This window comes from Panthera onca, chromosome A1 (genome assembly GCF_046562875.1).
Source record: "Panthera onca isolate mPanOnc1 chromosome A1, mPanOnc1 haplotype 2, whole genome shotgun sequence".
NCBI classification, from domain to species: domain Eukaryota; kingdom Metazoa; phylum Chordata; class Mammalia; order Carnivora; family Felidae; genus Panthera; species Panthera onca.
The window spans coordinates 74176270-74202833 of record NC_138339.1 but is presented as its reverse complement, the minus strand read 5'-3'; the positions used below and the strand labels follow the sequence as shown (position 1 = coordinate 74202833).

General features: G+C 35.9%; 1 pseudogene; it reads right to left on the bottom strand.

The window, feature by feature from the left end:
• Positions 1-20459: 20459 nt before the first annotated feature.
• The window catches only part of LOC132680381 (protein max pseudogene), an 86280-nt pseudogene continuing 80175 nt past the window's right edge, over positions 20460-26564 (bottom strand).

The following is a 26564-nucleotide window of genomic DNA, read 5'->3' as shown; positions in this document are numbered from 1 at the left end:
GTACCCATCACCCACCCTCCCCTCCCTCCCACCACCCATCAACCCTCAGTTTGTTCTCAGTTTTTAAGAGTCTCTTATGCTTTGGCTCTCTCCCAATCTAACCTCTTTTTATTTTTTTTCCTTCCCCTCCCCCATGGGTTTCTGTTAAGTTTCTCAGGATCCACATAAGAGTGAAAACGTATGGTATCTGTCCTTCTCTGTATGGCTTATTTCACTTAGTATCACACTCTCCAGTTCCATCCACGTTGCTACAAAGGGCCATATTTCGTTCTTTCTCATTGCCATGTAGTATATCCATTCATCAGTTGATGGACATTTAGGCTCTTTCCATAATTTGGCTATTGTTGAGAGTGCTGCTATAAACATTGGGGTAAAAGTGCCCCTATGCATCAGTACTCCTGTATCCCTTGGGTAAATTCCCAGCAGTGCTATTTCTGGGCCATAGGGTAGGTCTATTTTTAATTTTCTGAGGAACCTCCACACTGTTTTCCAGAGCGGCTGCACCAATTTGCATTCCCACCAACAGTGCAAGAGGGTTCCCATTTCTCCACATCCTCTCCAGCATCTATAGTCTCCTGATTTCTTCATTTTGGCCACTCTGACTGGCGTGAGGTGGTATCTGAGTGTGGTTTTGATTTGTATTTCCCTGATGAGGAGCGACGTTGAGCATCTTTTCATGTGCCTGTTGGCCATCCGGATGTCCTCTTTAGAGAAGTGTCTATTCATGCTTTCTGCCCATTTCTTCACTGGGTTATTTGTTTTTCGGGTGTGGAGTTTGGTGAGCTCTTTATAGATGTTGGATACTAGCCCTTTGTCCGATATGTCATTTGCAAATATCTTTTCCCATTCCGTTGGTTGCCTTTTAGTTTTGTTGGTTATTTCCTTTGCTGTGCAGAAGCTTTTTATCTTCATGAGGTCCCAGTAATTCATTTTTGCTTTTAATTCCCTTGCCTTTGGGGATGTGTTGAGTAAGAGATTGCTACGGCTGAGGTCAGAGAGGTCTTTTCCTGCTTTCTCCTCTAGGGTTTTGATGGTTTCCTGTCTCACATTCAGGTCCTTTATCCATTTTGAGTTTATTTTTGTGAATGGCGTGAGAAAGTGGTCTAGTTTCAACCTTCTGCATGTTGCTGTCCAGTTCTCCCAGCACCATTTGTTAAAGAGACTGTCCTTTTTCCATTGGATGTTCTTTCCTGCTTTGTCAAAGATGAGTTGGCCATACGTTTGTGGGTCCATTTCTGGGGTTTCTATTCTATTCCATTGGTCTATGTGTCTGTTTTTGTGCCAATACCATGCTGTCTTGATGATGACAGCTTTGTAGTAGAGGCTAAAGTCTGGGATTGTGATGCCTCCTGCTTTGGTCTTCTTCTTCAAAATTACTTTGGCTATTCAGGGCCTTTTGTGGTTCCATATGAATTTTAGGATTGCTTGTTCTAGTTTTGAGAAGAATGCTGGTGCAATTTTGATTGGGATTGCATTGAATGTGTAGATAGCTTTGGGTAGTATTGACATTTTGACAATATTTATTCTTCCAATCCATGAGCAGGGAATGTCTTTCCGTTTCTTTATATCTTCTTCAATTACCTTCCTAAGCTTTCTATAGTTTTCAGCATACAGATCTTTTACATCTTTGGTTAGATTTATTCCTAGGTATTTTATGCTTCTTGGTGCAATTGTGAATGGGATCAGTTTCTTTATTTGTCTTTCTGTTGCTTCATTGTTAGTGTCTAAGAATGCAACTGATTTGTGTACATTGATTTTGTATCCTGCAACTTTGCTGAATTCATTTATCAGTTCTAGCAGACTTTTGGTGGAGTCTATCGGATTTTCCATGTATAGTATCATGTCATCTGCAAAAAGCGAAAGCTTGACTTCATCTTTGCCAATTTTGATGCCTTTCATTTCCTTTTGTTGTCTGATTGCTGATGCTAGAACTTCCAGCACTATGTTAAACAACAGCGGTGAGAGTGGGCATCCCTGTCGTGTTCCTGATCTCAGGGAAAAAGCTCTCAGTTTTTCCCCATTGAGGATGATGTTAGCTGTGGGCTTTTCATAAATGGCTTTTATGATGTTTAAGTATGTTCCTTCTATCCCGACTTTCTCAAGGGTTTTTATTAAGAAAGCATGCTGAATTTTGTCAAAGGCCTTTTCTGCATCGATTGACAGGATCATATGGTTCTTATCCTTTCTTTTATTAATGTGATGTATTACGTTGATTGGTTTGTGAATGTTGAACCAGCCCTGCATCCCAGGAATGAATCCCTCTTGATCATGGTGAATAATTCTTTTTATATGCTGTTGAATTCGATTTGCTAGTATCTTATTGAGAATTTTTGCATCCATATTGATCAGGGATATTGGCCTGTAGTTCTCTTTTTTTACTGGGTCTCTGTCTGGTTTAGGAATCAAAGTAATACTGGCTTCATAGAATGAGTCTGGAAATTTTCCTTCCCTTTCTATTTCTTGGAATAGCTTGAGAAGGATAGGTATTATTTCTTCTTTAAACGTCTGGTAGAACTCCCCTGGGAAGCCATCTGGTCCTGGACTCTTATTTGTTGGGAGATTTTTGATAACCGATTCAATTTCTTCGCTGGTTGTGGGTCTGTTCAAGCTTTCCATTTCCTCCTGATTGAGTTTTGGAAGAGTGTGGGTGTTTAGGAATTTGTCCATTTCTTCCAGGTTGTCCAATTTGTTGGTATATAATTTTTCATAGTATTCCCTGATAATTGTTTGTATCTCTGAGGGATTGGTTGTAATAATTCCATTTTCATTCATGATTTTATCTATTTGGGTCATCTCCCTTTTCTTTTTGAGAAGCCTGGCTAGAGGTTTATCAATTTTGTTTATTTTTTCAAAAAACCAACTCTTGGTTTCATTGATCTGCTCTACAGTTTTTTTAGATTCTATATTGTTTATTTCTGCTCTGATCTTTATTATTTCTCTTCTTCTGTTGGGTTTAGGCTGCCTTTGCTGTTCTGCTTCTATTTCCTTTAGGTGTACTGTTAGATTTTGTATTTGGGATTTTTCTTGTTTCTTGAGATAGGCCTGGATTGCAATGTATTTTCCTCTCAGGACTGCCTTCGCTGCATCCCAAAGCGTTTGGATTGTTGTATTTTCATTTTCGTTTGTTTCCATATATTTTTTAATTTCTTCTCTTGTTGCCTGATTGACCCACTCATTCTTTAGTAGGGTGTTCTTTAACCTCCATGCTTTTGGAGGTTTTCCAGACTTTTTCCTGTGGTTGATTTCAAGCTTCATAGCATTGTAGTCTGAAAGTATGCATGGTATAATTTCATTTTATTGTATTTCTTGTATACTTATGAAGGGCTGTTTTGTGACCCAGTATATGATCTATCTTGGAGAATGTTCCATGTGCACTCGAGAAGAAAGTATATTCTGTTGCTTTGGGATGCAGAGTTCTAAAGATATCTATCAAGTCCATCTGATCCAATGTATCATTCAGGGCCCTTGTTTCTTTATTGACCGTGTGTCTAGATGATCTATCCATTTCTGTAAGTGGAGTGTTAAAGTCCCCTGCAATTACCACATTCTTATCAATAAGGTTGCTTATGTTTGTGAGTAATTGTTTTAAATATTTGGGGGCTCCCGTATTCAGCGCATAGACATTTATAACTGTTAGCTCTTCCTGATGGATAGACCTGTAATTATTATATAATGCCCTTCTTCATCTCTTGTTACAGCCTTTAATTTAAAGTCTAGTTTGTCTGATGTAAGTATGGCTACTCCAGCTTTCTTTTGACTTCCAGTAGCATGATAAATAGTTCTCCATCCCCTCACTCTCAATCTAAAGGTGTCCTCAGGTCTAAAATGAGTCTCTTGTAGACAGCAAATAGATGGGTCTTGTTTTTTTATCCATTCTGATACCCTATGTTTTTTGGTTGGCGCATTTAATCCATTTACATTCAGTGTTATTATAGGTAGATATGGGTTTAGAGTCATTGTGATGTCTGTATGTTTTATGCTTGTAGTGATGTCTCTGGTACTTTGTCTCACAGGATCCCCCTTAGGATCTCTTGTGGGGCTGGTTAGTGGTGACAAATTCCTTCAGTTTTTGTTTGTTTGGGAAGACCTTTATCTCTTCTTCTATTCTAAATGACAGACTTGCTGGATAAAGGATTCTCGGCTGCATATTTTTTCTGTTCATCACATTGAAGATCTCGTGACAATCCTTTCCTCTTCCGTGGGCCTCTTGTCTGCGCTTGGCTCCGGAGACTCCATTCTGCTAATCCTCTGGCGGTTTCTCTTGTCTGCTTTTTAAAACCTACACTTCTGGTTTTGATGAAACAAAGAAGAATATATATATATATGTATATGTATATGTATATGTATATGTATATGTATATGTATATGTATATGCATATGTATATAGTGGCCTATGTTGATGTTTAGCATTTTTGCAGGAAACATTTAAGATAAAAATTTCCACAGAATGTTTTTTGGGTATAGAACAAGTTAGAGAACACTAACCCATTCTAAATATTAGTATAAAAAATTGCTCTATACACATGCAGTTTCTTTTGGGAGAAAGGCTAAGATATACATCTCATTGTAGGACATGTATCTCTTAAATGATGTACAAACAAAAGTGACCAGATAGTCTACAAAGAGAAAAACATTAAGTCCTTAGGACTACATTTGTAAAATTGCATTGTGAGAAGTCCTCTATGATTGGTGAAATCATCTGAAGAGTGAAAATGATGTTGTTTTTTGTAACTGCCTAATATCATCAGAGTGACTCTTATTGTTTCTGAGAATAACATAATTGAAGCAATTTATCCTCAAGACAAGTGCTATATAACTCTATCTACTATTGCTGTTGTGAATATAGTCAAAAATATTTGTAGTACAGTTTGCATAGAAGAGATCAGACATGTTAAGTATTGTTTCTCTTAGTAGTTGTGGAAACCTTGCCTGTCAAATGACAGTGACAAATACCTATTACGGAACAGAGCTTCTTGTAGGTTAGTGATGTTAGAGTTCATCTTGTGCTCATATGAAGTCCTATTACACATTTAAACACTATTGAACACATATGTAAGGAAATGTCCTTCGTGTTTGGATCTTGGCAACGTTTCAATATAGAAAAGGGAAATTAACCAGTATGTATTTATTTAATTCCCCTGGAAAGGAGAAATTTGAAAACTAAAGCCATTTGCAAGGTATTTTTTTTCTCATAATCATAGAGTTACCATATAATTTATTATCCAAATTCAGATACTTTTGTTCAGAAAAATTACTAAAGACAATAGAACCTTCAGTCATGTATTGGAGTGTCTATTACTCTACCCATTTTATAGATAAGGAAACTAAAGTTTATTTATTGGTAAAGCTTGACTTTGTATGAGGTATCCTATAAGAAAATAAATAGAAGTCATTAGAAAATATGTTTCCCAGTAATATTTTGATAGCTTTGTGGAATGCTTCTTTCCCAAAACCTTTCCTTAACCTCAAGTCCCTGTAGGCATCATTCTGGATATTGGAGTGCTGATGGGAACCTTATTTGTGATCAGTGAAACTTGTCTAGCTTAAGGCTTTGTACAGCTACAAGAGGATTAATTGAAAGTAACCAAACCCATTTTAAATAATGAGAATTACACATGGTTTATAAGCCATAAACTTCAACATAAAAATGTGTGCTGGGGAACTACAAGTATAGTGCAATAGGGTTCCACTGTTAACCTTCGATTGTTCCACTAAGTAACTTTCCTATTCCCGGGGAATAGAGAAATATGTAGCTAGTTGATTGTTTTTATTTTAAGAAAATTGTTTTTGTTCTTGTTTCGTCTAAATTCCTCTTCTGGTATAGGTTTCGTTTATTATTTTCTGTGTTGCCTGCTGTTTTGGGCATGCTTTGTTTTATCTGGAAGTGGCTTTTTGCTTTGCAGAAAAGTAGGTTCACGGTTGCAAAAGGTTCACACTTCAAGTAAAAAAAAAAGAAAAGAAATCTATTGTTATATTTTTCTGTTTCTATTCTTAATTTCCCAGAAGTTGTACAGATCCTCTGTGTCCAATACAGTCAACAGTATGTGCTACAGAATTTTGCTATCTCTGGGTATTGTATGGCAGTGTTTTATTTTTTTTTTCCTCTTGCTCAGTCTCTCTGCTGTAATTATCAGGAAAATTGTGGGGAAAGTACATTTCAGAAGAAGTCTGAGCCAAAAATGTACCATCCATTGGGCAAAACTATAGTTGTCTTCTTAATGTTGTGCCAGTAAGCGTATTCCTTGGCTACAGCACATCAGGTTGAAACATTTCATGCCAGAAATAATATGGTTACAAATTCAAAATTAGTTTTAAAAGGTAGTTAGTCATTAATATATAACAGTCTCTTGTCTCTGCTCTATGATTTACTGACATGTGATAGAAATCTCTTTGATATAAAAACACATTGGCAGATCTATCTATTCTGCCTGGAATTCTGACTTCTAGGAGGTACTTTCCTATAAGCTTCTATGCCTCTATCCTTAGTAAAAAAAAAATAGATAATAATTGTTCTTTTATCTTTTTTATTTAATGTATAGTTATTGTGTAATTTTTAAAAAAATATTTCTTGATTTAATTGATGTTAGTTTTTTTTTAATTTTTTTTAAATTTTTTAATTATTGGAGCAACTACACAAGTTCCCATCACATCAGATTAGATGACTTCTGTTAAAGTATAAATTAAAAGGATCATTTAGCTTAAGTCTGTGATTACTATATGAAATTTTTTCTCTGAAAATGGATATTGTGCTTAGTTCAAATTTTTAACTCCTGTTACTTGCAATAATACAAAACAATATGTATATTTAAGATGTAGAGGGGCGAAAAAAAAAAAAGGAATAGTACTTCCACAATTATAGTACTGTAAAAAATTGGTTTACTTCTCCTACAGTGTGAATCAAAAATCTGAATGCCTAGCTTTCATACACAATATATTCAGAGGTAAATGGAAGTGATTTTGTCATTAATGTCTTTTCAATTATATCTTAACCTTTACTAAAGTGTTGTTTCCTTCAGCAATTATGGACAAATCAATAGTATGCCATTGTATACACATGAGCTATAAAATTACAACACTAGGGACATTATAATGAAACCTTCACTGTAGGATTGACCAGACATGAAAAGAATATCTGAATAAGGCTAGGAGTGTCAGCATAAAAGAATTGCTGTGAATAATATAAAAATCTAGGTCAAGTGTTACCCTTTGGATAAATTCTCATTCTCTCCTCTTTAAATTTCATTTTACATTTTTATAAGCAAGTGTTACATAGCATTTATTGTGTACTAATACTGGCATCGATACGTTATATATCATAAATAATTTGAGTATGGGCCCTAAATTTTAAGTAGCCCACAATCTGAGACAAGAAGAAGAGAGACAAGTATACACAATTTCAGTCACAGCATACCTAGTGCCAAGAAAAATAAAACACACACAGTGCTATAAGAATACAGAATAGCACTCAACTTGGAGAGGTGTGAGGGTAGAGAGAAGCACTAAGGTAGAACTAAATTGTCACTATGCAAAGAAAGCCCAAAACACAATGGGAACGTAAAAGCAGTGAGTTTATGGGGATCTGGCTCCATAATGCCTTCAGGAAGAGTGTATCCTTCCCAAAATTTCCAAGGAGAAACTATAATTTTTCAAGATTATGTTGTCACAGTCAATTTTTGATGTCAGAATTTGAGAAAGTTTAGTCAATCCTGCTATGTCTCTGTAACGTTTAGAGATTAAGTTTTCATTCCCCAATAGTTTTTAAGCATTCAATTGAAAAAGTATCAATAAATCTACAAGTCTAAATTGTTTCATTACCTATTAGAATCAATTTGACCTCAGGTGAAGAATATCAGACTTTGACTAGGAACAGACCAATGCCTATTAGGGAAGTAGCTGTAATGAAAGAAAGTATATGGACTCTGGAGCCAGTCAGGTCTCCCCACTTGAACGTGGGCTCACATCTCAATCTCTGTGAGTAGCGTCTTGACTTCCTATTTCGCTCTGCTCCTTGCTCTCCTACATCCTTAGACCCAGGCCCCTTTTACTCTGCTCTTTCTTTGTTCACATTGTACTTATCTCCTTCCAATATACTTTACGACTTATTTATTATGTTTGTTGCTTATTACGCTGTCCCTCTGCAAGAATGTATGCTCCGTGAGGACAGAGATCTTGTCTGTTTCATTCATTGGTGCATTCCAAATGTAAAGTAGAGTGACACATAATAAATGATCAATAAATATTGAATAATGAATAAATAAATGAACATGTGTTAGCACTATCATTTATTAACTGTGTTTGTTGGACATGTTCTCAATCCCTTTGAGCCTTAAATATGTATAAATCAGCTCAAGAATTCCTACTCCATAGGGTTTAAGAAATCTGTAATGTATATATTTATATTATACAGTTGACTCTTGACCAACATGAAAGTTAGTGGTGCCAACCTCCCCCACCATGGTCAAAAGTCTGTATAACTTTTGACTCCCCAAGAACTTAACTACTAACATCCTACTGTTGACTGAAGCCTTACTGATAACATGAGCACTCAATTATCATATGCAAATTATGTATTAATTTCTAGGGAAAAGAAAATCATAAGCAAGAGAAAATATGTTTATAGTACTGTAATGTTGTACTGTATTGGCAAAAAGTCCATGTATAAGGAACCTATGCAGTTCCAATACATGTTATTCAAACGTCAACTGCGTCTATCTATATCTGTATCTATATCTATATATGTATCTATATCTATATATGTATACACACATATACATATATAAGTAGAAGGATGAAGGGAAGAGTGAATACATACTGAACCTTGGACATAAATAGCAGTTAGGTATATGTAGTTATTTTTGCCTTCTTTCTCACTTACCAATGGATACATCTGTGGCCTAAAGTTATCCCTCCCAAGTGTAGGCCAAGTTGTGCTTTGTACCTGAGTGAGATCTGTGAACCCAGTCACACTGACAAGAGTCCTAACTGTGCTGCTTGCTGCTGAAACATAACTTCTAGGAAAACAAAACCCAGATGTTAGCTTATTGGGGCAAGTTATATGGCAGCAAGTAGTTGCAAGTGGCAACTGAATAAAGGGATTTGCTCAAATGGAAACTGTTGTCAACACGTCTTATTATTAGTTCATCATATTTTCAGAGTTTCTTTATACATTCAGAAAAATACATCTTTTTTGAAATTAATGCAGAACACACTGAAGAACATTGAATTCCACAGGTGACCTCTCATTAAAACAAAACAAAATCTAGCAATGTTTTAGAATTAAAAGTATAGAATATAAAATAAACAAAAAAATTTTGTGAAATTTTATGTAAAAGAACACTCAGTAGAAGGCATATCCATTTGATTCTCCAATAATTTACAACATGAGACAAAGGGCAAAGCCAGGGAGTCTGTTCAGTGCCCCCTGTCTCTATAGAAACAGCACCACTGACACCCACTTCTTTTTTATTTCTATGGTGACAGGACAAGAAGGAAAAGGGTAAAGATAAGAGATCTCTCTCTTTTTTTTTTAAATTTTTTAAACATTTCATTTTACTTTTTGAGAGACAGGGAGAGACAGAGTGCGAGCAGGGGAGGAGCACAGAGGGAGGGACACAGAATCTAAAGCAGCCTCCAGGCTCTGAGCTGTCAGCACAGAGCCCAATGCGGGGCTTGAACCCAGGAACACGAGATCATTACCTGAGCCGAAGTCAGAAGCTCAACTGACTGAACCACCCAGGCATCCAAAAGGTGAGATCTCTTAAGTGCTTATGGAGATGCACAGAGGCTGGTTATAACAGGAAGTATGAATGCTCACTAATCTCCAATAATTTCTTACACTCATGGAAGGATGTTTAGATCAGGGCTTAGGCCAGGGCACCATTAGGCTAAACTGAGTTCACAAAATAAATGTGTCCAAATCACTTGAGTTATTTTACATGCAAACCTTATTAAATTTTGACAATTACAAACAGAATAAAAGTTTTGTTGGTTCATTTATTTTTTAAAGTTTGTTTATTGAAGTAATCTCTACACCCAATGTGGGCTCAAACTCATGACCCCAAGATCAAGAGTCACATGCTCCTCTGACTGAGCCAGCCTGGCACCCCCAGAATGAAAGTTTTAAAAAGTATTAATAAAAATATAAATAATTATTCTCCCATATATTTAAACACTGTTATCTCATTTTGTCATTGAACTGCTACACAAAAAAGGAATAGCAGTAATAGTGTTTAGTTTTTGGAAGAAATAATAAGATGGCATCAAGTGCATAAAGACCATTTTATAGCTTAAGTTGTTTCCAGCTTCTAGCTTATTCAGGTAGATTCATTCTTAAAGAAAATTTTCCAAAAATACCAAAGGTTTAGAGAATGAAAAGAAAAGGGAAGAAAAGGAGTCAGATAATTTCAATTCCTCAGTAGTGGAATTATTCGTAGCTAAATAGGCTCTGAGCTCTTTTTTCTCATTGACATATGTCAAGTATAATGTTAACAATGAAATGAAGGACAGAGATATTCTGTTCCATTCCCTAAATCATTTCCTACAACTCCCTTAAAGTTAAAATTACTTAAAGTTACAGGGAAAATGAATCAGGAAAGCACATGGTAGATTAAGTACTGGAGAGAAACTAATGGAATGCTCTCCTACTGCATACACCAGCTCAGTTGGATGGGGACAGCCACTTAAAGGTCTATGTGCTCTATTCTATTAGTGGACAGAAATTTTGTGAAAATAGTAAGATTGGTATATATTTCATCTTTAAATACAAATGCTTTATTCCTTGTGTGCGTATTTGATGTTTCATGCTTGTTCCTTTTGTTGTGAAGGATTATTGATTTGTGACCATATGTATAACCTCTTTGTTTTGCTTGTTAACATTTCCTCCATGGAATCTCTCTTTCTAGTTTTGAAGAAATAAAGCTAACCCCCTTGGAAAATTGCGGCCATGCCTTCTTTTATACCGATGCACCTTTCAGTGGAAAAATTTCCCAGGAAGAGACAGTCAGATTTCATACTCCCAGATTTGAAGTAATAAGGTAGCTGTGACAACGATGAAGGACTGAATTTATTGGTTTAACAGTAAATGCCCAGGTATTCTTGCAATGCTAAAGTGTCAAATTGGTGTCTGCAGAAAGTCTCATTGAGTAAAACCTTTTAAAGACTAGGATATGATCATCTTTATCAGTCATTGGTGAAACCAAGTTGTAGTTTTAAAAATAATTTCAGTTTGAAAGGAGAACAAATATTGTATCAGATTTACCCTCCTCATATATGAGACTTATATAAGTAAACTGATATCAGTAAATTAACCAAATCACATTAGTATCTCCTAGCCTATAACAAATCTTTTATTATCCGTATTCTGTGCAATTTTAGAGTTGAGTGAGATAAGATTGTACCTGCACCACAACACTTATTCCCTTATTTGAGGATAATAAAATAGTCAACTTTATAGAAAAGTAGTTATCAGTAAAACTGGCCATTTGCTATTATTATTTAAAGATTTTGTCAGTAGTTTCTCCAGAAATAGTCTCATATATGTCTATCTCTAAATTTATTTGATGGCATTATCCTTTAAATATTTTGAATTCTAATTAAAATTGTATATTCATTGTATGAATGATAATGATAAATGCAGAAATCTAAGTTGATGAATTTAGATTATCAGTGTTGCTAAAATAAACAACCACATATTTGGTATTATAACAAAATTACTAGTTTTTTTTTAATCATTAAACTTGTAAAAAGGGCAAAAAAAATTACTAGCAACTTTTACATATAAATTCCAGGACTTCCTCAAATAAGTGGTCCAATAAAAACACTTGCTTTTTTCTTCCTATTTTTATATATGTAGCTAGATTTTATTTAGAAATGCACAATAGTCAGTATGACTATTAGTATGAAATTTGTGGTACTTAGGTATTGTGTATTTAATGTGTAACTTAGTTGCTTGATTCTATATAATAAGTTATTGAAATAGTTAATTAGCCATTATTTCATCTTTCCATTGGGTTTCTATGAGGCTAATCCACACTGTAAGACATCCCACATCATGGGAAGTAATATGTCCATGTAATTGAAAATCCATGGGTTATGGTTTTGCCTTTTATTAAAGTCTTCCTTCTCTCTGAGTCAAATGTTGGTTTCTTTTTTTTTTTTTTAATTTTTTTTAACCTTTATTTATTTTTTGAGACAGAGAGAGACAGAGCATGAATGGGGGAGGGGCAGAGAGAGAGGGAGACACAGAATCGGAAGCAGGCTCCAGGCTCTGAGCCATCAGCCCAGAGCCCGACGCGGGGCTGCAACTCACGGACCGCGAGATCGTGACCTGAGCTGAAGTCGGACGCTTAACCGACTGAGCCACCCAGGCGCCCCAAATGTTGGTTTCTTAAAGCAAATTTTGAAAACTGAAAACATTTTGCCAAAATAAGGTTAACACTGGGTGGTTGTGTGGAAAGCAATGGGCTTTCAAGTGGGCCAGTCCTGAGTTTGAATCTGCCTTTGCTGATTCTTTACCAAGTGGTTGATATTGGCCTGGTTAGTTATATTACCAATTCTTGATTTTCTCATCAGGAAATAAGAGAAACAGTATTTATTAAAAGGATTATTTTGGTTATGAGAAATAACATCTACAAAAACAAAGCCAAGAGTATAGAATATGATTCATGTTTAATAAGTATTAGATGAAATATTATACAAATATAATTTAATAGGACAATGTTTTCCATGAGTTTCCGCTTCATGACTTAATATATAATGACCACTTGTTATGCTCTAGCCACTGCACAAAATTTAGTATTTTGTTGCCTAATTCAGGGCACTTTGAGTAACTAAATCAATCAAGTTAAATAAAACAGCATAGCTTTACCCTCACCCCAACATATGTGAGTCAGTTTCATGACCTTGACTCATAAGCAGGGAATCCCATGTCTTTCCCCAGATACAAGATTTCCCAGAACTTTCATTCAGGCCACAGTGAGACCAAACAGAGCAGTGTTTTCCTGGGAAAGTCAGTCTTCTTTTTGATGTGCACAGGCCATTTTTTCATGGCCATTAGAAGGTTGGGGGGCTGTGGAAGATAGAGCATACACCTCTCTCTCTATCCATCCCCTCAACATTTTTTTTACCATTGTTTCTACTTACACTTTTCCAATCCTAGGTATTTTGACATATGTTATCCTCACTCATAATTTTTTGCTATGTAAGATTACATGCTAGATTGCCCTTTAAAGCCCACACAGGAAATACTATTTCAACATAATACTAGCTCTATATAAATGATCTACTAGATGAAATAATGTTGGAAGGGCTGAACTATTACCATTGAGAATAACCTTCTAAAATGAAAAAAATAGGATATAAATGCTTCTGAAAGCCATTTAATGTAATCAAGTTTTATTTACTCACACTAACAAATGCAGAGTGAACACTATGGCATGAATTATCTCAGATAGTAACCTTTGAAAAGTAGATAAACCAGTGGTCATTTCCAGAATTTGAAACACTTATTTTTGAGTATGTGTTGGTTTGTATCACTTTTATCTAATTAATCTGTTAATTAGTCTGTTAAAGAGACTAATTAATATAATTAGTCTGTTTGATATGAAAATGTCTCTATTCTTCCTTGGTTCATACAGATCACTGGTCAAGAAAAGTTCCTGGGTGTAGAGTAATTTGCCCATCCCATGCAATATCTGAGACATACTTAAATTATTTGTTGTTTATCTGAATTCAAATGTAATTTGGTATCCTATATTTTGTCTGGCAACCCCAAAATTGATTTAATAATTATACACCATTATTAATAATCCCCATTATAAAGAAAAGAAATTGAGTATTAAGTCACTTGTTCAGTACTATACACATATTTAGTTTGGAAAAAAATAAAAATATTCTCATAGTCTGGTTTCATAGTTCATGCTTCTCAGCATTTCACTGTCCTTTCTACCTCAGTGGTTACTCCTATGAGCTGAAGCCTGCCCCATGTGATCACCTTGGTCCCTCTCAAGTTGAATCATCCATGATGTAGTTCTGTTTACCAAGGTACAAAAGGTCTTACCCATTAGAAGTTAATTCCACCTCATTGCTCCAAAATGAATACCTTTATTTTCATAGGATCATTAAAACAGTGCTAATGTAGATAACTTTCACATTTTTTAAAGAAACTTTCCAGAGATCAGTATGCCATAACCAGCCAATCACTTACTGTATCATAAAATTGATTTCTCTAATTGATCCAGTGAACTTTGCAGTTTCTCTCCAAAGTTTTACCTGATAACTACTATCTATTTACTTGTAAAAATTCTAACAAAATATACATGGATGTAAAATTAGAGGAAAATACCCCTTCAAGTACCACTATGGTTCATTCTCTCTGCTGTAAAATGGATCCAGGCCGTGACAGACAAAGCAGTTGTATGCATGCTGTGGAACTGAAAGCTCAGAGGCAAAAAGGATCTCCCTATCATATAAAAAGTCATTTTAATTAAATGTAGAGTTTTGGAGGAATGGTGATAAGGAGGTGTTTCACTTTGGGCTCAGTAAAAGATTTTGAATCTATTTTGTCTAGCATGACCTCAGACAGGTCCAAGCGACACTTCTCACATCATGAGTTCACTGATAGTAGTCCAAGATCCTATTTTTATTTCCAGAATGAAGGCATGGTAGAGAGTGGCACACAGTTCATCTGAAGTGGTCAAATGGGGGAACTGAGCAATGAATATCTCCGATCCTGAGTGGTTGACCACTGACAGTAGAGAGGATTGTCTAACAGTGAAGTAATTGGAAGCACAATTTATACATATTCTGGACATAGGCAATGTAAGGTATTCAAGGTAAATCTTCAGATGGAGACTGGACATTCCGTGGGCTTGAGTGACTGCCAAGTAGCTCCACAATGCTAGTGTCAAATGGTACTTGCTATGCCCGTGGCAATAACTAAGGACTTGACAACTTTGTTTCCTGCTCCAGTTCTGAAGAACTGGCTCCACTTGTTGCCTCGGCGAGGGAGAACAACTTCACAACTGGGGCACAAATAAACAGACAATAGGAAACCATATTTATTAATGAAAATCTTTAGTCCTCTTTGATTTACTGTTTCACATCTTCACTATTCACTGTATTGTTTTTCTGTTTGTTTGTTTTTCTTCACAGTAGTGTTACGGTGATGTACATATGTGACATATTGTTCAGGATTCCAAATAGTAGATGTTGATTTTATAAGATATGCTGCTAGTCATGTGCAACAACTAGTTAACTCTGATCTCTTTTTCTCCTACACAAGAAATCACATCTGAGTGTATAAGAGAGGACTTTAAGGGATAACCTTACCACCTCACTAATTCACTCTGTGAAGAAAACATTCGCTAACTCTTTGTAAGAACAAAAATATTGCAATGTGATGATATAAATATCATAACACTTAGGATGTGAGCTACTATGCATAAGAGTAGGGAAATATGATAATATTATGATAATATTAATTATTAATATTAATATTAATTATGATAATATTCTTCTGCTTAAAATCCTTCAACATTTTCATCTAAAGTCATCATAATTCATCAGATACAGGATACCCTTTATAATCTGTTCATGACTTGTCTCCCTAGGGTCTCCTCTTTCACATTCTCTTGTGCTTTTCCAGCCCTGGGAGCAGTAAGTCACTTGCTCTGCCTGGAATACATCATGTAATATAGTTTTTGGTGACTTTGCTTGTGTTTCCCCATCTGCCTGGATCACCCTTTCCCTATGTTCTATGCACACTCATCTTTCAAAGCTCAACCCATATGTCACCTTCTCCATGACATCTTCTCTATATACTGAGAATTAATAATTATTTTGTCTTTTCTTGGTGCTCAAATAATATTTTTTATATCTCTTAATTAGAGCATTTTTTTCAATAATAGCATTATTTGTTGATAAATTTACCTTTGATAGTACATAATGAAATATGGTAGGATGGAGCTAATATGTATTTCCTACTATATCCCCAACATGGACTCCGTGATTTAAAGGGGATTTAATAGGGGTGCCTAGGTGGCTCAGTTAGTTAAGTGTCCCCCTTCTCGATTTGCACTCAGGTCATGATCTTGCAGCTCATCAGTTCGAGCCCCGTGTTGGCCTTGCGCTGCCAGTGCAGAGCCTGCTTGGATTCCCTCTCTCCCTTTCCCTCTCTTTCTCTCTGCCCCTTCCCCCCTCATGCACACACATTCTCTGTCTCAAAATAAACATTAAAAAAATAAAAAGTGTTTAATAAATGTTCATTAAGTGAACAATTAAATGGAGAACAACTATGTAGTAATCTTATACTCTATCATTAATACATAATCCTTATAAAAAGGGAAATTCTACACATACTTAATTGTTTATTTTTTAATAGTCAGTGGGGCCAGAAAATAATTTTGAGAACCAAGAAAGTAAATGGTGTAATTTGGGGATTAAATATAATGGAAAGTACTATGCTTTAATGGAAAAAGCATGATCATGGATATAGGCAAAATTAGATTTTCATCTGAAATTACCTAATTTTAGTTGTGAAGTCAAAGAGTAATTATTTAACTTCTCTGACATTCATTGCTATCATCTGTAAAATGTGAACAATAATAAAAGAGGAGGAGAAATAAAGTGGTGAGTTCACTCTCTGGTACATAGTAGATGATCATTAAATATGAATTCACTTCTCCTTTTCTGGAGCCTTGTGAGCTCGGCATTTGAACAGAATTAGTCATGATGATGGAACATGCCAGGTTAAAGCTGTCTAGAAATAGGGAAGTTAAAGGAAAATATAGACTATGTAGGCATTGACTTATTTAATTATGAAGATAATTTGAAATTTTCCAAAATTGATTTAAACGATTTTACAGGGCTACTTTAAAAATTCTTTTTTAATATTGGTGTTTCCTAAGTTCGGTTTTATAGTAGTCTAGTTTCAGGTGTAAAAAGGTACTAAAATTTTCTTGACACGTTTGCAGTATTTTTTATTATTACCCTTAGTATCTTTTGTTATTTCAGGAACTCCACAAAGAAGCCAGTCTCTTTATAGTTTCTTCTTTTAGAAACTATGTATGTCAGCCTCCTCTGCATCTATCACATTTATCTTAAACTTTCTGGTGTGTTATGTGAAACAATACCAGCACCTTCTGCTTGAAGTAGATAAAAATGACAGGATAAAAAGCTGACTATGAAAAAAGAAACACATAAACAAACAAACAAAAAACCTGGCTCATTTGCAAAATAGTAAAATGTTTTCCACTGCCTCAAAGATAAACATTTTGAAACAAAGCTTACCTTTCACCCATTTTTATACTGAATAACTTCCTTTGAGATCTGTGAACAGGGCTCCTGATAAAATTAACACTTTTAGTAATTAATTGACTATTCTATTTGATTGAAAAATGTCTTGATAGGAGAATGATTCTTTCATTAAGGGACTGAGAACTTGAGTTAAATATTAAGGAATAATTTATGGAGCTCCTGGGTGGCTCAGTTGGTTAAGTGTTTGACATCGGCTCGGGTCATGATCTCATGGTTCGTGGGTTGGAGCCCAGTGTTGGGCTCTGTGCTGACAGCTCAGAGCCTGGAGTCTGCTTCATATTCTGTGTTTCCCTCTCTCTCTACCCCTCCCCCACTTAACACTCTCTCAAAAAAATGAATAAACATTAAAAAAATTTTAAGGAAATAATTTATGATTTTTAAAGGATTAAAAGATAAAAGTTAAAAGATCACCTAAGTATGATTACCAATATAAATAGCCTCTACCTATCTTTACTACAGTAATGTAAATAGTTAGGGAAATACTATTCACTGGATTAAAAAACTATCTCAAGAGTTCGAATAAACAGGTAGATTTTAATTTATGGGAGTTAAGAAACCCAGTAGCCATTCCCTTGATGGTAATCAGAGAGGGGGTTCCACACTTCTCTCTCTTTACCTTCACCAGGCTATTACCTTGAATTTTCTAGACTTTTCTAGAATATGGCCTTTTATAGACAAGGAATGTCAATAATACTATAATATCCAATATCTTTGGAAATTTCTTTTTAGTGCTCCATGCAATTATATTTCAAGGGAGGAATCTCAGGAGCATCTGTAGAAAGAAACCATGAAACTCATTGTTGGCCTTAACATTTATTGAAACCTCAGTTGCAGGACAATATGACAGAGACCCATTTCTCCCTTATCCTCACTGCTAAATATAACTAAAAACCCTGGAAATATTGAAAGAGACAACCAAAGGAGATCTCTGAAAGTTGCTAGCCAGAAAGCAAACTGCTTTGGAGTCCCAGGATTAGAGGAACAGAGTGCCAAGCTGTCTTACATCCTCCTATCAAGAGAAGACAAGTCATTTCACAACACCCAAACCAGGAACAGAAAACATTCCTAGTATGCCCATTCCTTTCCTAGACTGAATGGGAGCTGTGCCTAACACACCAGATTAAACCTGGTAGAACCAGCAAAGGAGATTGATCTGGAGTTTCACCAATAATGACACACTTTCCTCACTGGCCCTGGACCTGAGACTTGTTTACGTGGTCTAGAGAAATCAGGGAAGCTGATGGGGAAGAAGTAGTATAGGGTGGAAGGACCTCTAGGGAGATCACATCACAAGGCAACAAGTAGTCTGGGAATCAGTCTCCATTTCCAAAAGACAGGAGTGGTCCTGCCATAACAAGTGTCCTGCCAGGGAAGTATCTTCATCTGTGAAAACCAGAGACTACACTCCTCCACCAACATACACCAAGTGGCCATCACTGGGGAAATCTTTTCTCCATCCTTACCACTAGCAGTGAATAGAGAGAACATCAGCAGTACCATATAAACTAGCAGACCAAAGTAACAGTATGAAATATCTGAAAGTTGAACTGTCATTAGAACCAAAACCTACAAAAATAGGCCAAGACATGTATGCTAAACATAAGCATTTCATCCTTAATGCTAGTGGTAAATTCAGTGCATCCAATCCAACAAGCATTCCATTTAGTCATTCCCAAGATTTAGAAAAACATAAGGATGATATAGATCAAAGAAGAACTGTGTAGGAGATCAACAGAAAACTGGCCAATGAAACGATTTGTGTTCTTTCCATGGAGAAAATGAAGAAAATACTGATGAGTGAACTACTAAGAATTCAGACTATCCATCCACCTCTAATTAGAAGCAAATAACCTCTTCAAAGTTTCGATCAGTCATGCAATGACTTTTGTGTAGCAAGGAAACAACTGTTGAAAAAGAGGGGCTTTCCAGTAATGGCTCTTATCCATGGAACCAATGCTTAGTAACAAATTCTTTTTTTAAGATTTGATCATTACTTTATGAATCTGTCACTTAGCAATACCTACATTATCAGAAATAGGGACAGTTCACTCAGATTCAAATACCAGTCAGTAGCAGGAGATAAATACCAAAACATCATCAGTGGCTGTCAGTACAAAACTTCTACCTGACCCGATCCTCCCTCCTTGTCCCATCCACTACTGCGCCCCTCTACCCCACGTGGCTTCCACTTTACCGCTGCCAGCTGTCCCCCACATATACTACATGTGACGTGTGGCCCTCCCTAAGGTAGCTGAGAGAAGCAGGAGTGAGACAAGCCAAAGTCTCTGTGCTGCAAATCTGTCCCCATTTGTTCTTATACTGCAAACTTCTTCAAGGGTCTGGTCTTTCAATACCAGCGATGAATAGCTTTTTAGGAAAAAAAAAATCATTAAAAGAAGGGGGTTTAATGCTGATCACTCCAAACTGATCATCTTCTTCTTTTTTGTCTTTTAATTTTTTTAATGTTTATTTATTTTTGAGAGAGAGACAGAGTGTGAGTCAGGGAGGGGCAGAGAGAGAGGGAGACACTGAATCTGAAATAGGTTCCAGGCTCTGAGCTGTCACCACGGAGCCAGTCATGGGACTCAAACTCACGAACTCTGACATCATGACCTGAACCAAAGTTAGACACTTAACTGTCTAAGCCACCCAGGCACCCAAAAGTGGTCATCTTCTTGAAGTAGAGCAGTCCACAGATTCACAAAGTCTATCAAACAGAGCTGAGAATGGCCTGGGAGGAAAGACAGAGAGGCAGGATTCCCCTGGGCCGGTGCCCTGGAGGGCTGGAGGAGCTTGTATCCATAGTCACGGCACTATGTGCTCAGAGGTCCAGGTGGCCATGTGTCCTCCACAGAGAAAAAAAGCTGCCAAGTTGCGTTGTTTGGGCTTAAAAATTCCTAGTGTGGACAGGGAATCCCTGAAGGGAAATGTTAAAAAACAAATAAATCAATAAGGTGGAAATGGGGAAGGAGAAGGAGAGCTGTTGCCTAAGAGCTTCTATGTAAAAAGTAACTTAAAAATAAAAAGGGAGTAAGAGGAAAAAAAGAGTCTCTAATACAGTTCTGAAGATTCTAAGCATAAACTGAAAGAAAGTAGGGTGAGATGCTGGAGGAGACAGTTTGTATTGCTGGCCTGTCTGGCGGAGCTTAACTGGCCTCCCTCTGATACTTCTTCCTGCTTTGGACTCTGACATCGAGCTGGAGTCTGAGCGTCTATCAAAGGTATGAGTAGTGCTGCCCTTGGCATTGGTGTACAGATGGTTGTCTGAGCAGGGGTAGTTGGTCTGAATTTGGACATTCGACCTCGCCTCTTCCAACGCAAGGACTTGCTGGCTCCAAAAGAGCGTTCTGCCACTCGAGGTCATCAGTATCCTGCTGGTGTGTGTGGTTTTTCCTTTGCGTATGCTGGATATACTCTGTGGCTTTGTCTGGGATTTTGGCCCAGAGTGCCTGCTGTCCTTGGAGTGACAGGACCAAGTCCCACAACCCGTGAAAGCCATCTTTGATGTGGTTCCTATGTTTTCATTCCAGTGTGTTATGAAGAGCCTGTTTGTCATAGGCAGATTGAAACCTCAGTTGCTCTTTTTTGCTCTCCACCTCAATGTCATGGTTGTGGCTCAGTTCCCCTGGCCCAGGGAGCAGCCAACAAGGACAACAAGCCAAGCACCGTACCCCCCCCCCCCCCCACACACACTCATTTGCTCCTCACTCACTCTTTCACTAAACACACATAACATGGGTTAGAACCACCTCCTTAAGCTAGTGACAAATTCAATAACATTAGATAATTGCATTTATCATAGTTACCCTAATGTTTGTTGCATCACCCTTGAGAAACTAATTTTCTTTAAATCTGGTCTACTGGGAGGAGACAAAAGACTAATCAGAGAACATTAACTTTAATTGTCATGTTGAGCCCTTAGGATGGGTCAAATGTCAGTGCCAACCATAAACCAATTCTCTTCTTAGCTTCTCTTGGTGAATAAGCACCACAGCTAGGTACCAGATGTGTGTCCTGTCAAATTGAGATAAGACAAGATTGCAAGGAACATAGATAAAGAACACGGTTGAAGAAAACCTGTGTTTGGACAGTTTTCTTTTTTTCTCCTTAATATGAAAGATAGCTGAAAGTTCAGATTTATACTTCAAGGAGATCTCTGCTGAAAGAGAAGGAATCAGTCTGAATATATGCCTGTTTATTTTATTTCATTTTTATTTTTTTTAAATATGAAATTTATTGTCAAATTGGTTTCCATACAACACCCAGTGCTCATCCCAACAGGTGCCCTCCTCAATACCCATCACCCACCCTCCCCTCCCTCCCACCACTCTGGAAAACAGTGTGGATGTTCTTCAAAAATTTCAAAATAGATCTACCCTATGACCCAGCAATAGCTCTGCTAGGAATTTACCCAAGGATATACAGGAGTACTGATGCATAGGAGCACGTGTACCCCAATGTTTATAATATATGCCTGTTTAAAGCTGATGTAAACAAAAACTAGATACTTGACTAAAGACTCTTCTGTGGCTGTTTGCCCAGAACCACCATCTCAGTTCTCACTAGAAAGGAAGTTGCCTCCAGAATGTGTTCCACACACTTTCTTGTGTCTTGTCCCTCCCTTAATTCCCAGCTACTTTCACAGTCTCTGAGTTACTCTGACCAGAGAACAGCTCTTTGGGATTCCTTGAAGAAATAGGTTATACTAAACTTACTTAGGAATATGTCTATACCAATCTCATTTTGTCATTTTCATACAAATGGTGCTAAATTAAATTCAGTTTTCTCCTCCTTATTTTGGTTTAATGACACATCTTAAAGTTTTTCCTGTATCACTGCGTAGTGAGCTGTCTCTTCCCCCTACTCCCTGTGGCTACATGATAGTATTCTCTTTTATCAATTACCATAATTTATTCAGCTTTACTAAACTACATCTAGGGTTTTCTAATCTTTTGTTCTTATAAAAATGCAGACAATGATATTCTTAAGCTTACTTTTTTCATGAATATATGTGATTGCATCTAAAGTATATATTCTGAGTACATTTTTCTAAGTCAGATAATATGTCCATCAAAATGATGACAAGTAATGTTGAGAGGGCTTTACAAATATGTGGAACTGGTTACCCTGTGCCAACATGTATAAGAGTATTGCTTGCTTCATTGTTTTGAAATATTCAAAACTCTCATCTATAATCCCATATATCCTACTCTATCCCGTGTTAGATTCAACAAAACTATTGATTTTTTTTAATGAAATAAGTTGGGAAACAGCTCCATCTAAATCCGAATGAACAAAATTTTCAGTATAGGTGTTTTGCTGTGCATTGTAACAATAATATTTTCATTGGTATCAGTTGCCTGCTAAAATCTAAGTGTTTGGTATTTGTGACTATACTAGCTGAGTTATCCTATTCTCCACCCCATGCAAAATGGTCACTCTTTTCCTTGCTATAAGACACAATGGGTTAGATATGTTTTCTCATTCTTGGATACTTGCATGGTGAGCAGCAGCTCCATAAAATAATACAGAGCAGAGATTTTCATTCATCAATACCAAAGAATGCTTTTAAATAGCTAAGGTATATTCTGATTTATAAGCATTACATCCTATAAAGTATATGGTTATTTTCATCCCTTTTTTTGTTAAACATTGTATTTGAGGAAGTTAAATATGTATAGGATATCAATAATCCCTTGTAGCCCCCAAATTAGAATTTGCCACACCTTGTTCAAAAAATCAATCTACTGCCAGGGTAAGAAAACACTATTCAATAGTATCTTCCAATATTTCGGCAATTTAGGATTGTTGTCTAGGAAAATATTAGAGTCAATTGCTTGTAGAAGGACTACCTGTAAAACACAGATGTCAGACATATATATTTATATTAAAGAGTTTGTCTGAAACAAACTGTGTTTTGAAACACTTTGTTGTATATGTTGTAGAAAGAGAAGCCTGTGTGGATTAGTGCATTCCGTGGCATCTGTCAATGTAAAGGATGACATCTGCCTTTTGGATTTCCAAATGGAAATGGGATGTAATTATTTTAAAGAGCTTTATTATTTTTTTTTCTTGAGTGATTTTTTTTCTTTTCATAGGAGCCTTGTTTCTTTTTTTTTTAAGTTTATTTATTTTGAGAGAGAGCATACGCAGAGGAGGGGCAGAGAGAGAGAGGGAGAGAGAATCTTAAGCAGCCTCTATGCCATGAGCACAGAGCCCAATGTGGGGTTCGAATTCACAAACCATGAGTCATGACCTGAGCTAAGATCAAGAATTGGACACTTAGGGATGCCTGGGTGGCTCGGTCGGGTAAGCGTCCATCTTCAGCTCAGGTCATGATCTTGTGGTTTGTGAATTCGAACCCCACATTGAGCTCTGTGCTGACAGCTCAGAGCCTGGAGCCTGCTTCTGATTCTGTGTCTTCCTCTCTCTGCTTCTTCCCTGCTTGTGTTCTGTCTCTCTCTGTCTCTCGAAAATAAATAAAAATGTTAAAAAAAAAAGAGTTGGGCACTTAACTGACTGAGCCATCCAGGTGCCCCAAGGTGTCTTGTTTCTGATGCAAGAAAAAAAATTCTTAATTAGAAGAAATCTTGAATGAAAATAGACAATCCAGACTGCAATGGTCTTTTTTAATGTAAGAAAAAATTCCTGTCAGTGACATAAAAAAAACCAATAACATATGTATGAAACAAAGTGATTGTCTGTTTTGTTTTTGAATGTCTAGCTTCTAATAAATAGATAAAATTATGCAAGATTTCAGACATTGTAAGCATAAAATTGAGCATTTGGGATCCATGGGTATAATCATATAATCCTCTGTCCCTTTCAATGTCATAAAACTCAGTTTCCCTCTAAATTTGCTAATTGAAACTAGTGCTTCCCCTTTTTTTGGATTATAATTTGTGCAGTTTCCAAAATTTTGATCATTCATGTGTAAAATAGAATGTCAACCCAGAAATTAAAATTTCTACACAATGAGTTAACACTCACATCTTCAAACTTACTTGAAATTGAGGCCACACAATTCCCTCAGATGCAGGAAGCCTAAAGAGAAATGGACTATGGTTTGCAGCTTCTCTCATCTTGTTCTGTTAAGAAGATTCCATACCAGCTGTCTCTGAAATGTGTCACCAGGAAATATTTCTTCATTGGCCAAACCATAGAGGGAAGACTGATCCAAATGCCCAGTGAAAGCAGCTAGCCAGCCTGTGACAAATGGCATCATTTTCTCACAAGAAGTAAGGGAATAATTCACTGTTTTCCCAAATTGCAGGGAACATATATGTGCTCTGATTGGTTAAAATCTGAAGGAAAAAAACCTCAGATGTTTTTAATGATAAATTAACTTTCAACACATTGATAGAACAACTTAATAAAAATATCTACTCAGTGTTTTAAGGGGTGAAGTTCAGAGCTATTTTCTTTTATGTTATCATTCCTTTATTGAATTCTCTCTTCTTTTGTTGTCTATCATGATGAATAGGAAGTGAATCCATATTTTTCTCCCATCCCCTTCTTTAGTAATTAACAGTATGTGTAAAAGGGGATTGGTTCATATGAATATGCTCATAATATCACTTAGAAAGATAAATTCCATGCTTTTACAATAGGTTTGAACTTTGAAAAGCTCAAGCATTCTGATTGCCAATTAAGTTACAGTAAACATCTATTAATTAGAAAACAAAAAAGATACAGTATTGTAGCAAATTTAATTTCTGTATGAACTGAAAGCTTACTCAAAACACAGTTAAACTATCACAAAGAAGAAATATTTCTAAATCCTGTAAAAATAAGTATAACCTGGATACAAATATCTGATAACTATATCAAAAAAGAAAATTATAGAGCAACTTTATGTACAGTTGTGTGAAAATTATTAATGTAATATTAATATACAGAAACTGACAGCTTCTTAAAAATGTAGTTGTCTTGAGTGTTATTTTTCCCAAGAAATGAAGAATGTTTCAATATTAACATAATTTACCAAAATTTATAAGAAAAATCACATATCATTTCTATAGTAACTGAGAATTTAACAACATTTTGGATAAAAACAATAAGCATAACATGGTTCTATAGGTATTTCTTTCACTCTATAAAATATATCAATCTCAGCCCCAAATCCACCATCATGCTTGATGGGGAATCATTTGGAGACATGTCTATTACCGTAAAAAAAAAAAAAAAAAGAATGACAAGTGACCACTTTTATTGCTATTATTAAATATTTAGGTACTAGTCAATACAATTTAAAAAACTTAGAAGAAAAAATAAAGTAGTGGACAAATCTATTAAATTTGAAGGTGGCACAATTGTATACCTGGAAAACCCAAGAGAATTAACTAAAAACCTAACACAAATATAAAGCAATATTATAGGACATAGATGTGCCAAATCAATATATATAAATTAATAATTTTCATATACAATATACTGGAATAAATTATCTCGTTCAAAATACCAACATAATAGCTGTTTCTAGGAATGTGCACAATATGAAATGCACAGGATTTCTAGGAAACAAACTTTTAAACAATCATTGCCAACACGAAGTCTTGAAAGGAAGGAAAGATATATTCTTGACTAGAATGACACATTAAAATAAATACAGTTATTTTTGTAAGGGTGCCTGGGTGGCTCAGTCAGTTAAGCATCCAACTTCAGCTCAGGTCATGATCTCACAGCTCATGAGTTCGAGCCCTGCATCGGGTTTGTGCTATCAATTCAGAGCCTGGAGCCTGCTTCCAATTCTGTGTCTCCCTCTCTCTCTGCCCCTTTCCTGTTCACGCTCTCTCTCTCTCTCAAAAATAAATAAACATTAAAAAAATAAAATACAGTTATTTTTAAGTTTATTCATAAGGTAATACAGTACCAATGAAAATACCAGACACCGGTAGGCTATTTAGGCTATTTATTACTATTATTATTATTTTATTTAATTTTTTTACTAAATGAACTAATTCTAAAATTTATGTGGAAAAAGAACTAAAATAGTTAGGAAAATTCTAAAAAATTAAAAATAATAAGGGGAAAACAATGTGTGCAATCTCACTTTTTCAGGGACCTAAGTCCCCCCCCCTTTTTTTTTTACTTTCTTTTTTACTTTTTCCCCCTAGTTTTATTGAGATATAATTGGCAAATAAAAGTTACATATATTCACAGTGTATAACCTGATATTGTGATATATGTGTACATTGTAAAATAGTTACCACCATCAAGCTACTTAACATATCCATCATCTCAAACGGTTA